Here is a 6,545-nt window from a genome sequence, read left to right as displayed (position 1 = left end):
GATGTCAATAGAACTCTCAGCAGACGCTACTACAGGAGATACAAGTTTCGTATTTGCAGAGAACTGAGTTGTTGTTGCTTTGCAACTAATTGATGACTCGTGTAGTTGTATCACAGACTTAGCACTATTGTTTACGTCAGAAACACCAGGGAGATCTGTTTCGGCAGAGAACATAACAGATGTTTTCGATGACATTAACTCTCCACTATCTGTTGGAAGAATTTTGTCTGGAGGAGAAATACATCTAAGGTCATTATTCACTACTGTATCGACATGACGATCGTTGGCAGTTTTTAGAAGGTACTCATCGTCAACAGCTGGTAATGAAATAACTTGTTCTAAATCCATTAGATTCTCGTCTGTCGCTTTAGATACAGAGTCAAAGGTGTCTATAAGTCGGTTACTTCTTGAATCAGGTGGAGTGTCAAATCCAGAAGAACGAACTGACGGTAAACCTTGATGAACCCTGGAATCTTCAGTCTTAACAGCGGTTGCTGCTACTATGAGTGAGCGTACATCATCATCATCGACTAAGAGTGCCACATCAGGAGAGTGTTTAAGGCATAAACCAGGATCATCTATGAACGGCAACGAACGATTTGAAGAATCTTCAGGCGCTACTGTGGTTAAAGAAAGGGGCGGCGTGGGTCCGTCCTCGATAGAACTCTTTGCTTCTAAACAGTTTATGAAGACTGAAGTTTTATTAAGTTGACCCGTTGTGTCGTCTTGATTCAATGGTGATCCACTTAACAGTTCTGTTGAGGAGGCTTCCACGATGTCATGTGGTCTGCCGAACTGTTCATGTAGAATTTTAATTGCCTCAGTATAACCTTCTTTTTCTGGTAATAAAACACAGTGTTCTATAGCATCCTTTGCTATACCTTCGCAATAGTGTATCAGGTACATTAATTTCTGAGTGTCATCATTTACTCTGTCAGCTATGTTAACCTTGAATCCCTTCATGAACGTCCAAAATTTCAGAGGACTCCCGTCAAATTTCATGATTTCTATCTTCGGTAAGCTTACTGACATAAATAGCGCCTTGACGCTATCTACCTGTGCTTTGAATTGCATTTCATCGCTCAAAGGTACATTGGTGTATCGGTGACTTGCTGTATCTACTGAAGTTTTATCCTCGGATCGAGACCCCGACAACTCGGTAGTCTCCCTAGGTCTTCTCACTTTGTTTGAAGAGTTCGGAGTTAGCTCTAACAATCGCTTGCGTAGTTGGAGTTCTCTAATCTCCAGCTCAATCTTTTATACTTCCCTTTCCCTAGAAACCACTTCGTCTTCTACGCTGTATCTAGTCTCTACATAGTTGTCTCCTACCGAGCAACTGTCTTTGGGGTTAGGTTTAACAATATCAAAGGCAAGATCTAAAGGAATAGGTGGATTCACCTTAGAAACTGAAGGAATAATATTTTCAGCACTGGAATTGTCTGTGTCTTGGGAACTGTCATCGTTGGGATGAATGAACCAAACAGGATTCCGGCCAAATTCGTTACAGCAAGTATTCCCTCCAATTAGGACCAAAGTTCAGAACTGTATCCACATCAAATGAGACCAAAGTTGAGAACTGGTATCCACACCAAATGAGACCAAAGTTGAGAACTGTTAATTCTATCGAAGCGTTCAAATAACCCCGAATAAGATACGCGCAAAATCGAAGTTCCAAAACAACGATTTGTCTACAAAGGCGGTTCTTTATTAAATAATACACAAAATTTAGTTACAAACCTCAACTTGTGAGGTGTCTAGGCGTTTAAACGCGTCGTTCAAGAATGAAAATAGCAAAGGCTTCCTGTAAGAGTAACATAAAGAACGATTACAACATACGATAGTCCAAAGACAGCCGATAGCTGTGTCTAAATTTGGTAACAGTTTATGAACAACCGAAACTCGAACCAAGAGTAAACAATATGGAAACTGTTACATTCAAACAAATGCACAAAACTGTGGATAATCGTTACAGTAATTAAATTACAGTGATTATAATGATAAATACAATTATAAGTAAAATAAACGTTAAAGATATAGGTGAACATTACAGAATGTTACAGTACAACTTGAGTTACAACATAAGTATGAAAATTGTTGGGCATACAGCTGCCTACTGAATGTAAATAAATAGTATAAAACAACATACAAAAGAGTAGAAAAGGAACATGTAGGGACAATGTAAGACAAACTTAACACCGCCCCCAAAGACAGCATGTCTTTCCTTACTTTCGCAGATTTGATATAAACGCAAAACGTTCAGAGGTGACAATGGTACAATTTACTCTAGCCACAGTCACTCTGAAAGGTCTCCTATCCTCTACTGTTCAGTCGTCCACCCCTTCTAATAAACAAATTTTACGTGTCTCTAATAATTGTACCTTTCCACGTTCTGATCTTCGCTTGTTTCCATAGTCCATCTCCTCCTGGGTCAAAACTTACCACGAGGCCTTTAGGCCAGTTATTTCGTGCATAAGTGTCTCCAATAATCAAGACTGAATCGCGAACTTGTAAATCTCGTCTTCCCTGTGTCCATTTTGTTCGCGTCTGTAAGAGTGGTCTATCATTAGGTATTGTTCCTGCTTCAGTCAAACAGGTGGTGAGTATGCTTCCTATTAATCTTTCCCATACTCGATGATGATTTGCGTAGGGAGTGTTGTGGTGCCATTCTATGTTCCGATGAGTCATTTCTTTAGCTACTCTATTATCATTAAAGCCTGGTAATGGATGTTGTATCTGCTTGTCTAACCCAACTAATGGGGAGATGGATGTAGTTGTCTTAAACTTCTTATCACCATCAGCAGACTGAATAAAACAATCATCTTTCTGATTCTCTGTTTCACGCTTGATGTCAATAGAACTCTCAGCAGACGCTACTACAGGAGATACAAGTTTCGTATTTGCAGAGAACTGAGTTGTTGTTGCTTTGCAACTAATTGATGACTCGTGTAGTTGTATCACAGACTTAGCACTATTGTTTACGTCAGAAACACCAGGGAGATCTGTTTCGGCAGAGAACATAACAGATGTTTTCGATGACATTAACTCTCCACTATCTGTTGGAAGAATTTTGTCTGGAGGAGAAATACATCTAAGGTCATTATTCACTACTGTATCGACATGACGATCGTTGGCAGTTTTTAGAAGGTACTCATCGTCAACAGCTGGTAATGAAATAACTTGTTCTAAATCCATTAGATTCTCGTCTGTCGCTTTAGATACAGAGTCAAAGGTGTCTATAAGTCGGTTACTTCTTGAATCAGGTGGAGTGTCAAATCCAGAAGAACGAACTGACGGTAAACCTTGATGAACCCTGGAATCTTCAGTCTTAACAGCGGTTGCTGCTACTATGAGTGAGCGTACATCATCATCATCGACTAAGAGTGCCACATCAGGAGAGTGTTTAAGGCATAAACCAGGATCATCTATGAACGGCAACGAACGATTTGAAGAATCTTCAGGCGCTACTGTGGTTAAAGAAAGGGGCGGCGTGGGTCCGTCCTCGATAGAACTCTTTGCTTCTAAACAGTTTATGAAGACTGAAGTTTTATTAAGTTGACCCGTTGTGTCGTCTTGATTCAATGGTGATCCACTTAACAGTTCTGTTGAGGAGGCTTCCACGATGTCATGTGGTCTGCCGAACTGTTCATGTAGAATTTTAATTGCCTCAGTATAACCTTCTTTTTCTGGTAATAAAACACAGTGTTCTATAGCATCCTTTGCTATACCTTCGCAATAGTGTATCAGGTACATTAATTTCTGAGTGTCATCATTTACTCTGTCAGCTATGTTAACCTTGAATCCCTTCATGAACGTCCAAAATTTCAGAGGACTCCCGTCAAATTTCATGATTTCTATCTTCGGTAAGCTTACTGACATAAATAGCGCCTTGACGCTATCTACCTGTGCTTTGAATTGCATTTCATCGCTCAAAGGTACATTGGTGTATCGGTGACTTGCTGTATCTACTGAAGTTTTATCCTCGGATCGAGACCCCGACAACTCGGTAGTCTCCCTAGGTCTTCTCACTTTGTTTGAAGAGTTCGGAGTTAGCTCTAACAATCGCTTGCGTAGTTGGAGTTCTCTAATCTCCAGCTCAATCTTTTATACTTCCCTTTCCCTAGAAACCACTTCGTCTTCTACGCTGTATCTAGTCTCTACATAGTTGTCTCCTACCGAGCAACTGTCTTTGGGGTTAGGTTTAACAATATCAAAGGCAAGATCTAAAGGAATAGGTGGATTCACCTTAGAAACTGAAGGAATAATATTTTCAGCACTGGAATTGTCTGTGTCTTGGGAACTGTCATCGTTGGGATGAATGAACCAAACAGGATTCCGGCCAAATTCGTTACAGCAAGTATTCCCTCCAATTAGGACCAAAGTTCAGAACTGTATCCACATCAAATGAGACCAAAGTTGAGAACTGGTATCCACACCAAATGAGACCAAAGTTGAGAACTGTTAATTCTATCGAAGCGTTCAAATAACCCCGAATAAGATACGCGCAAAATCGAAGTTCCAAAACAACGATTTGTCTACAAAGGCGGTTCTTTATTAAATAATACACAAAATTTAGTTACAAACCTCAACTTGTGAGGTGTCTAGGCGTTTAAACGCGTCGTTCAAGAATGAAAATAGCAAAGGCTTCCTGTAAGAGTAACATAAAGAACGATTACAACATACGATAGTCCAAAGACAGCCGATAGCTGTGTCTAAATTTGGTAACAGTTTATGAACAACCGAAACTCGAACCAAGAGTAAACAATATGGAAACTGTTACATTCAAACAAATGCACAAAACTGTGGATAATCGTTACAGTAATTAAATTACAGTGATTATAATGATAAATACAATTATAAGTAAAATAAACGTTAAAGATATAGGTGAACATTACAGAATGTTACAGTACAACTTGAGTTACAACATAAGTATGAAAATTGTTGGGCATACAGCTGCCTACTGAATGTAAATAAATAGTATAAAACAACATACAAAAGAGTAGAAAAGGAACATGTAGGGACAATGTAAGACAAACTTAACACCGCCCCCAAAGACAGCATGTCTTTCCTTACTTTCGCAGATTTGATATAAACGCAAAACGTTCAGAGGTGACAATGGTACAATTTACTCTAGCCACAGTCACTCTGAAAGGTCTCCTATCCTCTACTGTTCAGTCGTCCACCCCTTCTAATAAACAAATCTTACGTGTCTCTAATAATTGTACCTTTCCACGTTCTGATCTTCGCTTGTTTCCATAGTCCATCTCCTCCTGGGTCAAAACTTACCACGAGGCCTTTAGGCCAGTTATTTCGTGCATAAGTGTCTCCAATAATCAAGACTGAATCGCGAACTTGTAAATCTCGTCTTCCCTGTGTCCATTTTGTTCGCGTCTGTAAGAGTGGTCTATCATTAGGTATTGTTCCTGCTTCAGTCAAACAGGTGGTGAGTATGCTTCCTATTAATCTTTCCCATACTCGATGATGATTTGCGTAGGGAGTGTTGTGGTGCCATTCTATGTTCCGATGAGTCATTTCTTTAGCTACTCTATTATCATTAAAGCCTGGTAATGGATGTTGTATCTGCTTGTCTAACCCAACTAATGGGGAGATGGATGTAGTTGTCTTAAACTTCTTATCACCATCAGCAGACTGAATAAAACAATCATCTTTCTGATTCTCTGTTTCACGCTTGATGTCAATAGAACTCTCAGCAGACGCTACTACAGGAGATACAAGTTTCGTATTTGCAGAGAACTGAGTTGTTGTTGCTTTGCAACTAATTGATGACTCGTGTAGTTGTATCACAGACTTAGCACTATTGTTTACGTCAGAAACACCAGGGAGATCTGTTTCGGCAGAGAACATAACAGATGTTTTCGATGACATTAACTCTCCACTATCTGTTGGAAGAATTTTGTCTGGAGGAGAAATACATCTAAGGTCATTATTCACTACTGTATCGACATGACGATCGTTGGCAGTTTTTAGAAGGTACTCATCGTCAACAGCTGGTAATGAAATAACTTGTTCTAAATCCATTAGATTCTCGTCTGTCGCTTTAGATACAGAGTCAAAGGTGTCTATAAGTCGGTTACTTCTTGAATCAGGTGGAGTGTCAAATCCAGAAGAACGAACTGACGGTAAACCTTGATGAACCCTGGAATCTTCAGTCTTAACAGCGGTTGCTGCTACTATGAGTGAGCGTACATCATCATCATCGACTAAGAGTGCCACATCAGGAGAGTGTTTAAGGCATAAACCAGGATCATCTATGAACGGCAACGAACGATTTGAAGAATCTTCAGGCGCTACTGTGGTTAAAGAAAGGGGCGGCGTGGGTCCGTCCTCGATAGAACTCTTTGCTTCTAAACAGTTTATGAAGACTGAAGTTTTATTAAGTTGACCCGTTGTGTCGTCTTGATTCAATGGTGATCCACTTAACAGTTCTGTTGAGGAGGCTTCCACGATGTCATGTGGTCTGCCGAACTGTTCATGTAGAATTTTAATTGCCTCAGTATAACCTTCTTTTTCTGGTAATAAAACACAGT

The 6,545-nt window shown here is 39.8% G+C and overlaps 1 protein-coding gene across 1 annotated transcript in view; it reads right to left on the bottom strand.

The window, feature by feature from the left end:
* Positions 1-5,925, bottom strand: part of MS3_00003850 (uncharacterized protein) — a 30,117-nt gene extending 24,192 nt beyond the window's left edge. Inside the window, exon 1 of the mRNA XM_051211713.1 lies at positions 5,223-5,925. The gene's annotated coding sequence lies outside the window, so the exon portion shown is untranslated. The remainder of the gene's footprint in view (positions 1-5,222) is intronic.
* Between the last annotated feature and the right edge of the window lie 620 nt (positions 5,926-6,545).

This window comes from Schistosoma haematobium, chromosome ZW (genome assembly GCF_000699445.3).
Source record: "Schistosoma haematobium chromosome ZW, whole genome shotgun sequence".
NCBI classification, from domain to species: domain Eukaryota; kingdom Metazoa; phylum Platyhelminthes; class Trematoda; order Strigeidida; family Schistosomatidae; genus Schistosoma; species Schistosoma haematobium.
The sequence above is the reverse complement of the archived record's forward strand: the minus strand, read 5'-3'. Positions and strand labels throughout refer to the sequence as shown.